General features: G+C 36.4%; 1 protein-coding gene and 1 pseudogene across 3 annotated transcripts in view; one reads left to right on the top strand and one right to left on the bottom strand.

Annotated features, from left to right (window-relative positions):
• KCNIP4 (potassium voltage-gated channel interacting protein 4) overlaps positions 1-18,137 on the bottom strand; it is a 914,902-nt gene that overhangs the window by 465,165 nt on the left and 431,600 nt on the right. The gene's annotated exons all lie outside the window — the stretch shown is intronic.
• On the top strand, positions 9,788-9,906 carry LOC120582991 (uncharacterized; annotated as a pseudogene).

Here is an 18,137-nt window from a genome sequence, read left to right as displayed (position 1 = left end):
ACTGTACCAGCATTAGGGAAATCACCTGGTGCCTATATTTTTCATCTGTAAAATAAAAATCTACAGTACGCTTACAAGTTATATAGCTCTCCTGGAAATGAGAAAATTGAACTTTTCAAATACTTGGTTGCAAGCTGTGCTATAAAAATCATTACTGTTTTTTTAATATGCACTTTCTGGTCTTTAAAATTCAAAGATGATGGTTTTGACTATCATCACTATCAGTGTGAACAGCGGGAGCACATAGCGAGACCAAAGCTTGAGGTAGCCCCTTCCTTCAGCTGAGGACTGAGGACTCAAATGTTGTCTTTGGGATTTGAGAATACTTAGGAATTATCTCCAGGACTCTATAAGAATCTAGCCATAGAGCCCTTAAAGTGCTGGAATTTCTAAAATCTGAAAGTAAATACTTGGGGCTCAGAAAGAACACTCCTGTTGGCTACCATTTTGAGTCTGGAGACTAGATTCCTGATGAAATGTGTTTTGGTCATGGGGGCTGGGAGAAGGAAGTGGGACTTAGCTCATATGTCAGGAGTTACTCACCTTTAGGCCAAGAAAATGTGAGCCTCATTAGATTTCCACATTGTAAGAATCCATCTTTTGCAATTCTCATTGTTAACACTTAATTAAGTAACACTGTAAGTATTATATCCTCAACTGAACTTTTTGCCTGCAAATACATTATATGCACAGCAACCACGTTTCATTAAAAAAAAATCCTAAATTCACTCATTCATTCTTTCACCTATCAATGCATCCAACCACAACTGTTTATCGAAGACATTTAATTTTTTTTGTAATTTTGCAATTATATTTGACATTCAATATTAGTTTCAGGTATACAGCATAGTGATTAGACATTTATATAACTGACAAAGTGAACTCTCTGATAAGTCTAGTACCCACCTGACACCATACATAATTGTTACAATACTATATTCCCTATGCTGCACACTTCACATCCCTATGACTATTTTACAACTGCCTGTTGGTACTTCTTAATCCCATCATCTTTTTCACTCAGTCCCCCCAAAGCCCTTTCCATCTGGCAACCATCAGTTTGTTCTCTGTATCTATGAGTATGTTGCTATTTTGTTTGTTCATTTATTTTGCTGTTTAGATTCCACATATACATGAAATCATATGGTATTTGTCTTTTTCTGTCTGACTTAGTTCACTTAGCATAATAATTCTTTCTAGAATTCATCTATGTTGTTGCAAATGGTAAGATTTCATTCTTCTTATATGGCCAAGTAATATTCCATTTTATGTATGTACCACATTTTCTTTGTCCAGTCATGCACTGATGGACACTTGGCTATTGTCATTAATGCTATTGAAGAGACATTGATTGACAGCCTATTAAGTTCTAGGTGCTGAGAGTTTAAAACTGAATAGCATCTTTTCTGCCAAGAAGGGTATATTAGGAATCGATGGAAGGTAGATCACTATTATGTAATATTTTAAGAGCTACAATAGTGGTGTGTAGACATCGTGCTGAAAAAAAAATATATTGGGGCAGAGTACTCAAAAGGAGACATCAATAATATGTGTTGGATGAAAGAACATGTAAGTTACAGGTTGTAGATGGAAAGGTCTTAGTATATGCACTGCAGAAGCAGGCACAGGAAAGATCTTAAGATAGCACCTCAGTACAAAGTGAATTTTTACAACATAACATGTATATTAATGAATTAATACATGAATGACAAGTAAATACATTTGTATTTGGGAAAGATAGATATTACAGAAAGCTCAAAAGAATCTCAAGAACCATGTAAGCAAGCGATTGTGAGGATACAAACCAAATTAACTGAAATAAAAGATAACATGAGATAATAACAATGAGAAATGAATTAATAAAAAGTGGTATGATTTCATAGTATGAAGAATACTATAAGTCAGAGGTATTTATCTTGGAAGAAAAGTACATAAGTTGGACTTTGAAGGGTGGAGGGGCCTTTGCAAATATACAAAGTTAGGAAAAGACTTTGCAAGTGGATGTAATAGGAGAGAAAGGCAAGAAGGTGGGGGACTATGGCCTGCATTCAGTTTGGCAGGAGTGTCAGGATGGAAGGTAAAGCTGGAGAGGCAGGTACACCAAAAAAGAGGTGTTTTCTCTGAAGGGTTTGGATTTCATGATGGACAACAGAGAGATGTTAATGTGTTGGGGCCAAAAACTACCATGGTTATTTCTAAAGTTCAAATATGTAGTTGAATACTATTTTTATTTTTTGAGATTATATTTTAGGAACTCATCTATTTCCATACTTGAAACAATTGTATTTTTTTTTTCTCATTATATTTAGGTGTGATTGATTTGAAACCATCTGAGATTTGCTTTTTATTCTATTTTGTTTTCTCATCCAATAGCTGTTTATTCTGTTTCTGTTGTCGCTATTAACTGTGGCAGAAAGCATTTACCTAAAATAGCTTCAGAATAGAAATTATTCAGATTAGCAATAATGTGAAGCCTGAGATCTGGATGATGTATTTTTGTCCATTAGGAAACATTCATATCTGAGTTTTAAGTAGCTCAGAGCAATCTACCAAACTCACGAATACTCACATTCTGAAATAACTGAAATCACAAATGTTAGATTTTATGCACTTATCCTAGGAATAACAAAGAAGTAACTCTTATAGCTGTTGCTCAATTTACAATGGAGTGACGTCCAGAGGAGCCCATAGTAATTTGAAAGTATTGTGAGTCGAAATGCATTTAATATACCTAACCTACTAAACCTCATAGCTTAGACTAACCTACCTTAAAAGTGCTCAGAACACTTTCATTCGCCTATAGCTGGGAAAAATCATCTAACATAATGAATACTCTGTAGGGTATCGGCTGTTTCTCCTCATGATCACGGGAGCTGCGGCTCACTGCCTCAACCCAGCATCACCAGAGAGTCTCATACAGCACGTCATTAGCCCAGGAAAAGATCAAAATTCAAAGTATGGTTTCTCCTGAATGAGTATCACTCTCAAACCATCATACAGTGGAAAAGCTGTAAGTCAAACCATCATAAGCTGGGACCATCTGTATATGATTGGTTTAGAAGATAAGGAGCTGTCTTTTTTTAAAATCATTATAAAGCACTCCAGCCCCCAAACTGCCTGTGATGCTACATTGCAATGCAGTTACTATGAATTCTTTCAAATTTTCAGCTACTCCAGCAATGCAATTATGCCTTCCTCATATGGAAATCTCCCCTGTCGTCTTGTCTGAAGAAGAAATAGCTAAGACAGAGGGAAAACAAGAAGGCGATTCCTGAAGTTTGAGAGCTCAGGAGTCTTGCTTTGGTGCTTACTGGGCCACAGCCAGGGTAGAATAGTCAGAGTGCTAAGGATCAGACTATGGCGTATGCTTGGGCTGGCACGCTCAAGAAGCAATGATCGGCGTGCTACACAAGAGAGCCCTGCAGTTGAGAAAGGCAGCTTCTGTCCTCATCTTGAGGAAAATGTCCATCAGCCTCCAATATCTCTCTATGCCTTAAGGCCTGGTCTTTACTCATTAAAACAAGAATGAGAGAGAGACAGACAGACAGAGATCCAGGTTACCGTATCTAAATCATACTTCAGACTAAGAAACAAAAAACGGTGGGGTCTTATTTACCTTTGGCCGAATTCCCCCAAATTGGACTCAGAATGTAAACTTGTCACCTGGCTTCTTGTCTTGTTTTGTCCTTCTTGTACTTTGTGGACCTACTCTATCCTGTCCTGTCTTGTTCTATTTTGCTTACTTTGTTTGTGTATTTGCCTGTCTCTGTTTCATTCTCTTTATCAGGGCCTTAGCCAAACACAAAATGCAGAGACCCCCACAAAATTGGACTTGATGGTGGTGATCGAAAGCAAGACTGAGCCAGAATAGTCATTCCTGTCAAAGTCAGACATTTTATATTCAGAAGCATTTTACAAATTGAAGAATATTCACCATTCCAAAAAGGTTTTGATAAGCATTTCTCCCAACCAGAGCAGCTGCATCAAAAACCAGAAAAGTGATGGAAATCCATCGCTCTATGGGGAGTTTGCGGTAGTGGAAATGCATCTGTGTAGAAATTCGCATTAAAAAAAGACACATGGCTACATTTTCCCTGTCAGGAAATTTTTAAGTCTACATATGCAAAGTCAAGGCTGTTACTAGTTGTAAACACAGAATCCACTGGGAGCGTTCACAACCTGACATCTTTCCACATCTGCTGCATTTCATTCGAGGTAGCAAAATGCAAGCAGGCATGCAGCTATATGAGCAGGCATGAAGCTATTGTTTGTAACTGGCAGAAATCCTAAAATAAAGCACACGTATTTTTAACTGTCAACACCTGCTAGGCTGAGATAAAAATGTTATTTCAAACTGGTCAGCCTAGGATTGTGAAAGGGAGGCCAGATTTGGATTCAGAAGTATATAGGTTTGAATCCAGGCTTCATCACTGCCTGGATGTGAGAGTCTGCATTTTGATTGGGGTAGTGAGACCTGCAGAGTCTGGTGTAAGGAATGGAAACAACTTATAAGAGAGTCTTATTGGAGTGATTAGAATTTAAGAAGTTTCATTAAAAAGATAGGGTTAGTTGTGATGACAATGTTATTGACTAAACTATACATAGGAATAATGCTCAGATTTGTGGTTTAAGTTTATTCTACTGCTGATATCTAAGATCATCTGTGATTAAGTAAAACATGTTTAATACATGTGCATAAGAGAAGCATACCCAAAGGAAAAATAACTTAAATATGTTAGACATATACTGTCAGGTCCTGTCCTAAACAATTTAAATGCATTATTTCAACCATTTATACTAAATTTGATTATTATTCAAATAATATTTTCACTCTGCAGTTGTGGTAACTAAGGCTCAGAGAGGTTAAGTATTTTGCCTAAGGTTACACAGGCAGTCAGTGATGTGGCTAAACAGGCTCAGGTAGTCTGATTCTAGAGCCTGTGTTTATAGTACTTATGGTACTATACTGCCTATACCTTCCCTAAACAGAGAACAGTCTTTAGTAGAGCAGAAAGGAGCCCATATAATATTAATTTAATAAGATCTTTACTAAAAAGTTTTTAAGTTGAAAAGAAAAAATATGACATATTAAGTATAGTATCTATACAGTCAATTGCTAAAACATTATAGCATAGCCCATCTGGAGTCTAGATTATAAAGATGAGAAAATGAGAAAAGAGAGTAAGGGTTAAATGACCAAGAACTGTCTTCACCCACCATCCATCCATCCATCTATCCATCCATCCATGCGTCTATTTGTCTGACCACTCAGTCACTCACCCACCCTTTCTGGTTGTAGTAAAGTGTTACAGAGCAAAAATTGAGAGTTAGGTGGAACTCAATTCTAGTTTTAGTTTTATAAATTTCTAATCGTATGATTTTGATGAAATAAGGTAATCTGATTGAGTCTCCTAAACAGTAAATTTTTTCAAGTATTATTTAATGGGGATGTTAAGAGAATTAAATGACATGTTTGTAGACTTCTAAACACAGTATCTAGTAAAAAATTAAACTCAATAAATAATGACTATCAGTAGTAACATTTATGCTTTTAATATGTCAGGCCTTTAGTTTTGTTCTGAAGATATAAAGATGAACAGGACATACTTCTTGCTCTCCAGGAGATCCAGAGGTCTAGTAAGGACATGGCATAAATGCGATAAAGGTAGAATGGTTAATTCTACCAGAATTTGAGAATAGAGGAATAAGGAATGGCATAATAGTAATAATTTGCTGACATTTTCTGATGTATTAAGCACTGAGATAAGCACTTAGGCCCCTCACTTGCTAGCTCATCTAATTCTCATGATGATCCTTAGAGGTAAGAGCTGAGACCTTAACCCAAGCTATTCCTAATGTGAAAAATGAACACGGCAGCTCTAAGCAGAGCCTTAAAAGATGACCAGGCGTTCTTGAGCAGACAAGTAGTGAAAGGTATGCAGGAAGCAGGAAGCAGCAAGAAAAATAACAAAAAGAAATTAAACCACGTAGCACATGTGGGAAAGCGCTGAGTGTGATTCACTATTCAATGGCTGTTTATTGAAGGTCCATTGTGCTGAGGGCTATTTGTTTGTTTTCGTTTTTGATGCTGGAGGTGTGTGGATACAAAACACAGACTGAAATTCTTGCTCGTGTAGACCTTATATATTTTCTTAGAGAAAGATACCCAAAGGAAAATAAGCACATTCGTACTCAGGTAAAATAAGAAGTCCTTTATAAAGCAAAATATAAAAACACGCAGTAAATACATAGAACAAACTGATGAGTGCCAGATAGGAGGAGAATTGGGGAACTGGGTGAAAAAGGTGAAGGGCTTAAGAAGCACAAATCGGTAGATACAAAATAGTCATGGGATATGAAGTACAGCATTGGAAATATAGTCAATAATATTGTAATAACTACGTGTAGTGCCAGGCGGATACTAGACTAATTGGAGGGATCACTTTGTAAAGTATATAAATGTCTAACCACTGTGCTGTACACCTAAAACTATTTTATTATAAGAAAATAGTAAATGTCAGCTTTAATTGAAAAAATAAAAAATAAAAACATGGAGCAAAATATACAACCTATGATCTGAGAGCTAATGAGAGAAATGAAGCAAGAAAGAGGTCAGAGTATGTTGAGCACAGGGAGATTTTCTGGTTTTAATAGATAGGGAAGCCTCGGGAAAGGAGATGATATAAGAATCGAGCTCTGAAAGGGGATAGGAGTGAAGCATTTGGTATATCTAGGGGAAAAAGTTTGCCAGGTAGAAGAGACAGCATTTGCAAAGGCCCAAGAGGGAGGTATGACATGCATGACTAAGAAGCAGACAGGAGGAGGTCATTGGTTTTAGCAAAGCAAAGGCCACTGGTGACCTTGACGGGATCATTGTGGAAAGATCTGCCTGATTACAAATTCTTCAAGAGAGACGTGGGGAAGAAAAACTGGAGACTATGTACTTTAGCAACTCTTTGTAAGGAGGAACAAAATAAGGGAGCGAAGCGAGGTTAAGAAAATCTTTTCTAGTTTAAGATAAAGAAAAAATCCCTGCTGATACAGGAGAGAAAGGGGAGAATTGTAAAGTGATACCCTTGAGTAGTGAAACGGGACAGGGATCAAGTTCACAAGAGTGGTTAGAGTGTAACATGGGTGCATGTGTACTGGTGGGGAGGGTGACAGAGGCCAAACAGGGAAGTTCAGCCAGAGATCTAATTAGTTTGGAAGGAACCAAATCATGAAGGATCTTCCACGCCAGGCTCAGATGTATGGATTTTGTCCTTTTGGAAATGGGTGTCTTTAAAGGACTTTACATACAGGAGGGAAATGGTCCAACTTGTGCTGAGTTTAGAGGCATTTATGGGATTTGAATGAATGAGAGGAGAAAAAGGAGAAAACATTTTGGAAAGATCAAAAACGGTGATGGCTCCCGGGGAGAAGAGTCTGGCACGTGGGGCACTAGTCAATGATGATTCTATCTAGCAGAAGGGATACCTCTGGGGAAAGACTGGAAAATAAGAATTGTATCTGGAAGACTCTGGAATTACTCAGCTTACTGGTCTTGACTTCAACACGTACTCTCTGCATAACCTTGGGCATGGTACCTAATTTCTCTTTATCTAATCACCCTCAATAAAAAAAAGAAAAAAATAGGGATAATAATAGTACCTCCCTCATAAAGATAATTAAATAATCTGAATAAGGTATTATCTTTGTTCTTGGCAGACAGTAAATTCTCACAAAAGGTGAGCTGTTATATGTAGGATATGAGAAATTGGCCCCAGGTTTATGGACTGTAATAGAAAGAAACATGATTGAAAGCACTATGATTTCAGGAGGCTGATTATATTACATAAATTTAAATATTGATCTCTAATATCCAAATTCATAATTTAAAATGCCAACTCTTATAACAGCATTCATCTAGACTAACCCTTGAGATAATACGAAGGTCAGAATAGCTCTTAAAAGTTAATAATTAGGAAGTTTGAGCTCTAGAAATGGAAAAATAGTTATGAGTAGCTCTTAAAACTGAAAAAAAAAAGGCATAATTTAAATAAACACAACTATCCCCCAACTGCTGCCAATTTTTCATGTTTTATGAATTCAAATGGGCTAGGAACTAAATTTAGTGCTTCAAAAAATGTTTTATTAATGGTCATGTCTCAGTAATGAGAATTATTTGAATGTGACAGCCAGCATCAACATAGAAGAATTCAGAAAGACCGTAGCATTGTACTTTAGTCTATTTCAGAAGAGGTCTTTATATTTACGAGATACCCAAATTATAAATAGAATCTTATATCACCTATCACAAGAATAGGTTGCTACCTATGCGTTCCTTAATCTACCCTACAATTCTTTTTCTTCAAAGGTAATATATGCTCAATGAATCAAATTGGATAGAGAGTTCTCATTCAAGTCTTCTAGTTCAGTAGCAATATATATTGTTTTTCTCTAAGAAACAGCCTCCATTAACATTCACTTCTGTTTTACGCATTAAAGATCACAGCAGGTAGGTTTTTAAAATGTAACCATGGGTTCTACTCTGTTTGGGACAACTCAGCTAACAGCTGCAAGTAGAAGCGGGGAAAGACACTGTTTTGTTTTGTTTTGTTTGTAATAGATTTAACTCTCAGCATTGAGAACTTAAGTCAAAGAAAATGTTGAATGGTATCAAATAAATTTATGAAATGTCAACCTTTGATCAAGAATTGCAAGGAATGAGCAAAAAAAAAAAAGGCTACTAAAAGAAACAGTTATCAGGCAGAGGCTGTATTCAGTTCTCAAAATACTGAATATCCCAAACTTTTAAGGGGTGAATACAATAGTATTAATTGACTTTGCAAGACAAATGTTATTCCCAGATTGGCAGGTTCCTGGGTAAAAATAAAACTTAATTTCTGAAAACCTATTTTGTATGGTTATTCTGACAGAATTTGATGTAAGTGAAGATTCTTGGGCAAAAAATATAATTTAAATATAATTTCTCCATTAATTGGTCTTTACGGGTTGGATAAAATGATTCATTGAGTAGATTATATCAGAGAGCACGTTTTCTAGTGGCAAATAAGTCTACGGGAATATCCTTAAAGAACTAAGATGTGATATAAAAATTTTTTGGTGAAACTTTAGAAAGTGAAGATAGAAAGAATAGCCCATTTAATGGATAGGACAATTTAACTGATCTGGGGAAAACTAAGGAGGTTCATATGATGGACATCTGGTGTTTAGCTTTTCACAGCATCTACTTTCTTTTATTTTGTAATAGAAGCTGGGTTTTCCTTTGGAAAACTACTCCCCCACTCCCACCCTGCCCCATTACACATTGTCATGTTATCTTGGTGTTAGTGTGGCATAAGAGGAAGATGAAGGACCACAAGGGTAGAACACTGAGGTCCATGGCCAAGCTCTGGCCCAGTGTAGCTGAACAGGCCACATAATAGTTAGGAAGGTTTGGTTTCTCATTTTTAGAATAAAACCAATACTAAACAAATGGAACACTTAGAGGGTAATTTTGAGGATTATGTAAGTAATGCTTGAGAAAAGATAGCTACACAGATATTAAGAATACCTAGCGGGTGCTGACAAATGCAGACCAGTGTGACCAACTGTGATAGACAAGCTTTATTACAAATTAAAAAAAAAAAAAAGAACGATAGCAACAATGAGTGAGTGAATCGTGTGGTATGTACATGACACCTCAATAGATTGTTTTTAAAAATGAAGGCAGTTTATTTTCACCAGTGGGTGGCCTTTTCATTATCGACATGAGGATAGTAAATGTGTATTATATAAAATGAGGGTCTATGGCCATGCCACCCTGAACAAGCCTGATCCCATCTGGTCTCGGAAGCTAAGCAGGGTCAGGCCTTTTTAGTACTTGGATGGAAGACCACCTAGGAAGATCAGATGCTGTAGTTGTAAAAAAATAAAAAAAATAAGGGATTATAAACTGACAAGGTTCTTGCAATCTGTGAGGTCAACCAAGGGTTGCCTCGCCTAAAAAAATAAATAAATAAAATAAAATGAGGGATCAGATTATGCCCATTTGACATTGCCCGTGAACCAGGCTGACATTAGGGAGACATGTGATACCCTCCACATATACTGGCTTTGGTGTCCTGGGAAAAGAGTGCTGGCTGGTGAGGGTTTTGGGCGGAGAGCCCCAGTTTGCTCACCATTCACGTCTACTAAACCCTGTCCTGGAATGCATTTCTTGGAGGTATTTAGACCATCAAGTTGAATTTTGTTTTCCTTTTGTAAATAAAATAAAACTACTTGCCCAAACCATGTTTATCCCAGGATTGTGCAGTGACCTAAGGAGAGAAGAAATACAGCTTATTTTATATTTTTAAAGTAACCTTAAACATCGCACACTCACAGCAGAAGTGGTACAGAATTGAGAGGTAAAGGGGGGGAAAGCACTTAGTGTGTTGATTTAAGGAATGTGTGTAAACTTCATGCAGATTTTAATTTCCCAACAGCTTGCAAATTGGTTACTCGCGTATTCAAAAGCAGAAGTTTCTGGAGATACGTTAGTCATAAAGACCACAGAATGTAGCTTTTAATGTTTACTATTTTCTTTTACATTCTGTGCAACCCTGAGTCATGTAGCCTAACTGGGTGCAACACAAAGGCTCTGCTACATCCGGGAATGTCTGTGGAAGCCCAGTCCCTCCACAGTGGAAAAAGAATAAGGGCTTGGAAGTAAAAGTAGCCTGGGTTCCAACACCAAGGTCACCTCCTCTCAGCTAGGGTGGCCCATTGATCTTGGGCCGTTTACGACTATTTTCTGAGCTTCAGATTCTTCATCTGTAAACTGAGGGGCTAACAATAACCTCACACTGTGGTGGCAAAGATAACACAGAGAATATACATTTTATTCTCTGGTGTTGTACATTTTATTGAAAGTGTATTAATTAATTATGATTATTATTTTAGTTTTTTCAATAGAGTGTAGAGGAGTGAAAAAGTCCCATGTCAAAAAAGGTACCTGCCAACTCATAGTCTCCCCTGAGGGAGCAGAGATTTTAAAAACAAACAAACAAACAAATAAACAAACACATTAGCCAGGGTGTCTAATCTGGAAATCAGTTTATCCTTTGGCTTCTAGATTCTATTTAGGAATATCTTAAGCCCTAGGGAAATTTTTTTATGTATTATTTATTCCTTCTTTCTAAACCATTGTCACAGATAAAATTTTTTAAATTAAAAAGTTTAAAATAATGACAATACCAAAAATTTGCCACTTCCACAATTTTGCTTAATCAAGTATACTCTTTTCCATGTTACTTTTCTTAAAATAGAAATGTTTCTTAATCGCTGCATTCACCATAAAATTGACAGTCAGGACAGTACACAAGTTCTTTCATGATCGTGTTTAACTTTGAATGCTAGACCCTATGAAGCATTTCTCCAGCCCTGACAGCCTATTTGCAGTTTCTCAAACGCAGCCCGTTCCTTCAGTAATCCGTGTCTTTCCACATCCTTTTCCTCTGGCCATTTGTACTTTCTCTATCTCATTGAGCTAGCCAATTACTGCCTGTCTTTCAAAACCCATCTCAAGCACACGACCTCCTCTGAGAAGTGTCCTAGATAGCCCCAAGCCCCCATATATTGCCAAGTTTCTGGCTCTTCCTCTCCTTAGTTAAAGCATTTCCTGTAGCCCTGCACTGTGAGGCTTCCTGTGTTAGATTTGCTTCTTTGCCTGTCTGGTTAGATTGTCTTCACTTTTACTTGTGATCATGTTTGTTTTTCTCATGTGTACCTGTCTCCCCTATTCATTTGTTCATGTCTTGTGAACAAGGTGTGTGTCTTTATCTCCCCCACAGGGCGAGGCACATAGTGGGGACACAGTAATTATTCCCGTCTGGCCCTTGGATTGTGCCCAACATGAAGTTGTCGTAGGCAACATTAATGCTAAGAGTAACTGAATAAATGCATGTAGCAGATTGTTATATCCACAGCAGAAAAGGTTATTTTAAAAACTACTGCTTGTTTTGTGTCTGTGTAAAGATGACATATCAAACATAATTTCTTTACAATCAAAGGAAGCTTACTTCCAAGATTGGAGGCCTTCTTCTTCTTTTTTTTTTTTTCAAATAAGGAATTAAATTAGGAGAAACATTTGCATTTTCACATTAGTCTTCTCTGAATATGCATGGCTGGTTGAATTCTGTCTGACGCCTTCACAGAACTCGCTCAAGTAAGCTTTCTATTACTAAATAAATTGCATCCATTCTAATTAAAGATACGTGGAGAATCCTACCCAGGCAGGAGAAGTAAGGTGGTATGAGGATCTGGAGCTTCCATGGTAACCCTGCGGGGGACAATGTAATTGATTCATATGGTTCCTTTCGCTACATATTGATTCCATGCCAACAAGCCTTGAAAACTGTCCATCATTTCCCAGAGCTATTTATAGACCAAGTCCAGCCGCGACAAATAAATGGCGATAGAGCATACAGAAACAATTACTAAAAATAATAAAAGAGATACTTGCTTTTTTATCTCACTTGGCCATTGATTATCATCAAGGTTTAAATAATTGTATAGTAAATATATGGGGTAACTTTCCAAAATAAAATAATAGTAACAGATCTTTTCATACAAAGGATCTGCTAAAGGAGAAATTAAAAAACTAAAAACTCAAGTCTCATGTTACTGGAACCACATCACTGAACAATATTGGTACTTCATTCTGCCTCATTGCTGGTTGCTAGCATCCAAGTTTATCAGGTAATTTGTCAGAATATTAAGTACACATAAAAAGAAGTGATAAATGAATGCCACATGGAAATAAAGATTCGGAAACAGACAAAGCTTGGGTCGCACGATCATTTTTCATGCCCTTTAGAGCATCTTACAGCTCCTCCGTTTGGGATACTGGTGAGAGAAAGAGTTGAGCTGCACACCTATCTTTTAATTTCTGTAAACCAGACTTCTAAATTGTACCTCATACTCCTGACATTCAATTTGACTGCTGAATTTACCAGCAGCACCCAAGGCTTGCACTAAAGTGATTGCATCAATAGCCTTGTTTAACCAGCTTGTTCAAATATCCACTTCGCTTCAAGTATTTCACACCCTTTAAACTTGCTTCTGAATTACCATCTAGGTTATACATAATAGCCTGCAGATTTAGAATTCAGTCACTGAGATGATTGTCAAATCATCAAGTAATTCTTTTGGATTAAACCTAGTGGAACTTTGCGCCAGTTTTGTTTTTTTAAAATCTTCTTTAGATTTCAAATTTTCGTATATTTTATTTCTTGGTTAACAAAAAGTTAGTGCTCTCTACTTTTAATGTTTTTTTTCCCCCCTAGTAGTTCTTGGTATCTAAAGCCATAATAAATTTCTTTAATAAAAATGCTCTGACAAATACATCGTTTTTTAATTTGCTGCACAATATTATCTCACAGCGGCAGTGACGGAAATCAGCCCTCTCTTTTTCGAGGGTAGATAGAGTTCATCAATTGTATTTAAATTCTATAAACTTTAAATCTTTGCTCTTGTTTTTTCTCTCACAGAATTGCTTTTTTGCATTTTTACCTGTTGAAATATTATTAAATATTTACAAATGACCTAAAACTGTCTACCTTTTTCCCTCTCAATTACATTTGATATGGCCATATTTTAAACACATGTAATTTTTAAAATAGCTTCCAAATATCGCTTAAGGGAAATTGTCTTGTATTTATATATCCTTAATTGATTATGGGTATTTCAACTTAGCATCTTTATATATTTTTAAAATTTCTGTTTAAATTACAATGCAGAATGGAATGTGGTAAGTCACCTGCATACACACTACATAGTTGTTCTGTGGTATTAACATTTCTTTCAAGAGTGAAACACAGCATATAGTTGAGATCATGATTTTTTCCCCCTCTCCAGTCCAACGTCCTCCCTCTTCCTACTGTGCTGATAGGTAAGAACACTCATGAATTTACTGTATCTCCTTATAATTCATTTTGAAGCTTCTATAGACAAGTATCTATGCATATATAGTACTGCGAATTTTTTAATTCACATAAATTCTATCATAAAAAGTATGATTACATATATTATTTTTGGTGTTCAACATTATTTTTGAGATTTCTATATATTTTTAGTTCATTCTTTTTAACTGCTGAATAGTATCTCATTTATGAATTTTCCATAAATTGAACATCATTGGCTTTATCTTTAAAATGTATCAAGAATCCAGTGACTTCTCTGCTGCTGGCCCCTACTGCTACTGCTCTGGACCAAGGCACCATATGTCTTATCTGGATTATGAAAGTCTTACAGCTGGTCTTCGTACGTCCTCCTTGGAGACTCCAAAACTCTGTTCCCAACACAGCAGCTAGTAAACCTTTTAAAACATAAGTCACGCCATGACACTAACTAACTCAACCCCTCAAATAACGCTGGACAGAACTTACTCTAGGTAGCAGAGTTTCTCCAGGGTAAATTTCTATAAATAAAATCTTGCCTCTTGGGACACAATCAAATCACATTTTTCGATTTTACTAAATTCTTCCATAGTACTTTCTCAAATGGTTATATCAATTTATGATTATACCTGTAATGTATAAACCATTTTTATGCTTTTGTAGCACCCTAGCCTATGGCTTTGTAGATGATTGATGGTCAATAATTATTTATTTAACTCCTTCATACTTCAAGAATAGTTCTTTCATCATCCACTTATCTTAACTCTTCTTATGGATTCCATTCAGAAAGACTTATATTTGTCCTTTTTCTGTGTAAATTTTGCAAATATTTTTATCATTGTACCAGCATTTCATATTGTAAGTATGTATTTCTCCCCTCACCCCTCGACAATATAGAAGTACTTGACCTTAAAGACTGGTTCTTCATTGCCTCCCAGTATGTAAACAGAGAAAATGAATATTTTCTAATTGGAGATCATCTATGACACAGTACAGGGCAATTATCTTATACACATAAACTTTTCAAAATTTATATTTACTACTGGTGATAGATATTGCTATTATTCCCATTTTACAGATGAGAAAACAGAGGGCCATAATTTTCCTACTTTTACAGAACTAGAAAGAGGCAGAGCTTATGTTGTAAAATTGCCAGGTTCTAAAATGTAAGCTCATCCTACCACACCATGGGCTTCTTCTGTCTCCTTGTCTGATGCACAGGAGGGGCTACATGTACAGTTGTTGAATAGCTTTCTTAAGTGACACCATGTAAATATTGCTAGATTCTATTCTTTTTAGTCAATGTCAAATTTTATTAGTACTTTATTTTCCTTAATCAGATTCTTAAGTAGGGATGCCCTCAACACTAGAACCAAATAGAGTTCATCTGTCCTTTACCCTTAGTGGGTGTGTGTTTGAAACAGAGAGGAATATTGGAAGAGAGGGAGGGAGAGATTGAGAGATGTTACATATTGCTTCTAGTTCCAAGGCAAAGCATGGATCACTTTTAATTTGAGGAATCTTTTATGGTTATTGATAGAGTAGCTTCTAGGAATGAATCACTGAAATTCTGAGAAACATAGAGCATCTGAAAACTTATTCCAATCAAGCGGCTGTTAGTAAAGAAAGTCAGAGATTTCCAACTTGAATTCGACTTTCATATTTTTAGGTATAGATTAACTAGATTAACTACTTATTGTTTACCGTATTAAACAGATCTATTTCATTCACACATAATCTCCCAAACTCATTTTCCTCTGTTTCAATACCTTTCCCCATCACTCACATATGCACAATATTTCCATCAGGTCACTGATACAAAGATACATTGATTAACCTCACAATCAGCCCACTGATTTTCATGACACAGAAAGAGCCACTTGATAAGCTTGGTGAAAGGTACATACGCTCCGCTCAGCCCTGGTAAGCCTAGGATGCAAATCCAAGTGTGTTTAGTTTTTTGCTCTTTAAATCTGAAGGGTCAAAGCTCTTATTTGTGGCTGGTGAGAGGCCTCTGGGGTGAGATCTGCAGTGTCAGTATCTACGGATTTGGCAATGGGTTTAAGTAAACAACTAAGAGGTGCTCTGAACCTTCGTTAATAGCTAAATGTCAGCTTGAGCAAAGGTACAAGATGTCATTTCTTCCAGTGATCCCACTAGCTTTATTGAAATCTCAGCTTTAAAAAATAATTCTATGATTTTTTTTCACTGTCACCCAATTAAACTTGAAGCTTTTATTTTACTTCTTCAAGATCTCCGTATCTCTCCAGGAGGAAAGTCACACAAAATGGATATTTTGCACACAATCATAGGCAGATTATAGTTTTGTAATGATTAGCAATGGCGCATGCTATTTTTGGAGGCTAGATTTATCATTTATATGTATCCACACTCCAAGTAGCCTTTTTGCTTAGCTTCTTAAAATATTTGGCAGATCTGGGTAATTTATATACACAGAAAAGAAATTTAGCATTATTACCACCAACATCTTTTTAAGTTATGTCGAGTGCTATTACTGAAATTACTGAGTCTGATAATTTTAATTCCATTCATCTTGTTTTTGTTTTTGTTTTTGTTTTTGTTTTCTTTCTACAATATACAGATAAGAAGTAAAATGTAAACTTTGGGGAAAATCACATGCCATGTATAATAGAGATTTCCCACTGAGGCGATGATTAGTGTGGTGAGTTTACATTTCAGTTCAATATGGTTGATTTATTTTTAGTTTAAAGTCTAACTTAGGCTTCATATTCTCCCAAAGATTTTCTATTTATAACCACAGCAGAGGGTGCAATGGAATTGGGAGCTTGGAATTTCAATTTTCTTACCACTTTCCAATTACCAAGGGAGTAAACTTGTGTTTCCATGACTGCCAGCTTTATTTTCTGTCAACAACTATTCACTGAGCAACAACTAAGTGTTAAATAGATAAGCCTTGAACATAGAGCAGTGAACAAAAAAGGGACCCGGTAACTCCCACATGGTGCTGATAGTCTCCAATGGAGCATATATTAATCAAACACGTGTATTTTTAAGTAAATAACTGAAAGTATCAAAGTGCTGTGAAGGAGGCAGGAGACAGGTAGCCAAGACCAGATAGATCGTATCTACCGGTCTGAGAAAAAGGGAAACATCTTAAAAAGTTGTCCTGAAGAAATCTTGAGTAACCTCAGGTGAATGTAGGATCAGAAAGGACAGAAGGACAGATTTACTGACTGGGATGAAAGCAAATGCCGAAGTCTATAACACTTGAGATGATCAAGGGTCAGAAATGCTGCCAAGGGCAGAGTTTATAGGAGGAGAGATGATGAAAGGCCATGAGCTCAGTGAGGCGAATGGGGCATTTGGGGCATCACGGACCATGGTGGAAATCATTGCTTTTATTCTAAGAGCAAGAGGAAACATAGATCAGTTTTAAGCAGGACAGTGAATTGAGCAGGTTCAAATGAAAATTAAGGATAATTACAGCTTGTATTGACAGCTTCAAAGGATCAGTATAATAATTGAAGAGGTCATATGAATAAATTCAAAGTGAAAACTCAAATTACTAGGTATCTAGTTGAGTTAATGAAGGCATCCTCAGGCTATGACTTTACAAGAGTAGCTGGTTCAATGCATTATCCAAAACACATCGATACTCAGACGTTAGAATCCTGTTTTAAAAATGGGGCATTCATGGAAGACTAAGATTTAGTAACATCATCTGCAGTAATCTCTGAAATTAGATAATAAAAAGTCTGTTGCCATTTAATTGTTTTACTTACTGAAAAGCAAGCTACACCCATGGCACAAACTCTCAATCGTCCAGAAATCAGAATAAACATCCTCATACTCCCTTTGATATAATTATTATTATAATTATAAAAGAAGATAAAATTCATCGACACATATTTATTGAATGTCTACAATGTTCCAGATACTGTGCTTACAACGGTGACTATTGTGGGCTGAATTGTGTCCCACCAAAACTCATGTATTGAAATCTTAACTCCCAGGACCTCAGAATGTGAGTGAATTTGGAGCTAGGGCTTTAAAGAGGTAAATAAGGTAAAATGAGGTCATATGGATGGACCCTAATCTAATATGACTGCTATTCTGACAAGAGGAAATTTGGGCACAGTAAAGAGACACCAAGGATGTGTGTGACAGAGGAAAGACCATATGAGGACACAGTAAGAAGGCTGCCATCTTCAAGCCAAGGAGAGAGGCCTTAGA

This window comes from Pteropus medius, unplaced genomic scaffold (genome assembly GCF_902729225.1).
Source record: "Pteropus medius unplaced genomic scaffold, Ma_sr-lr_union100, whole genome shotgun sequence".
NCBI lineage: Eukaryota > Metazoa > Chordata > Mammalia > Chiroptera > Pteropodidae > Pteropus > Pteropus medius.
This window is presented reverse-complemented; position numbering and strand designations above follow the sequence as displayed.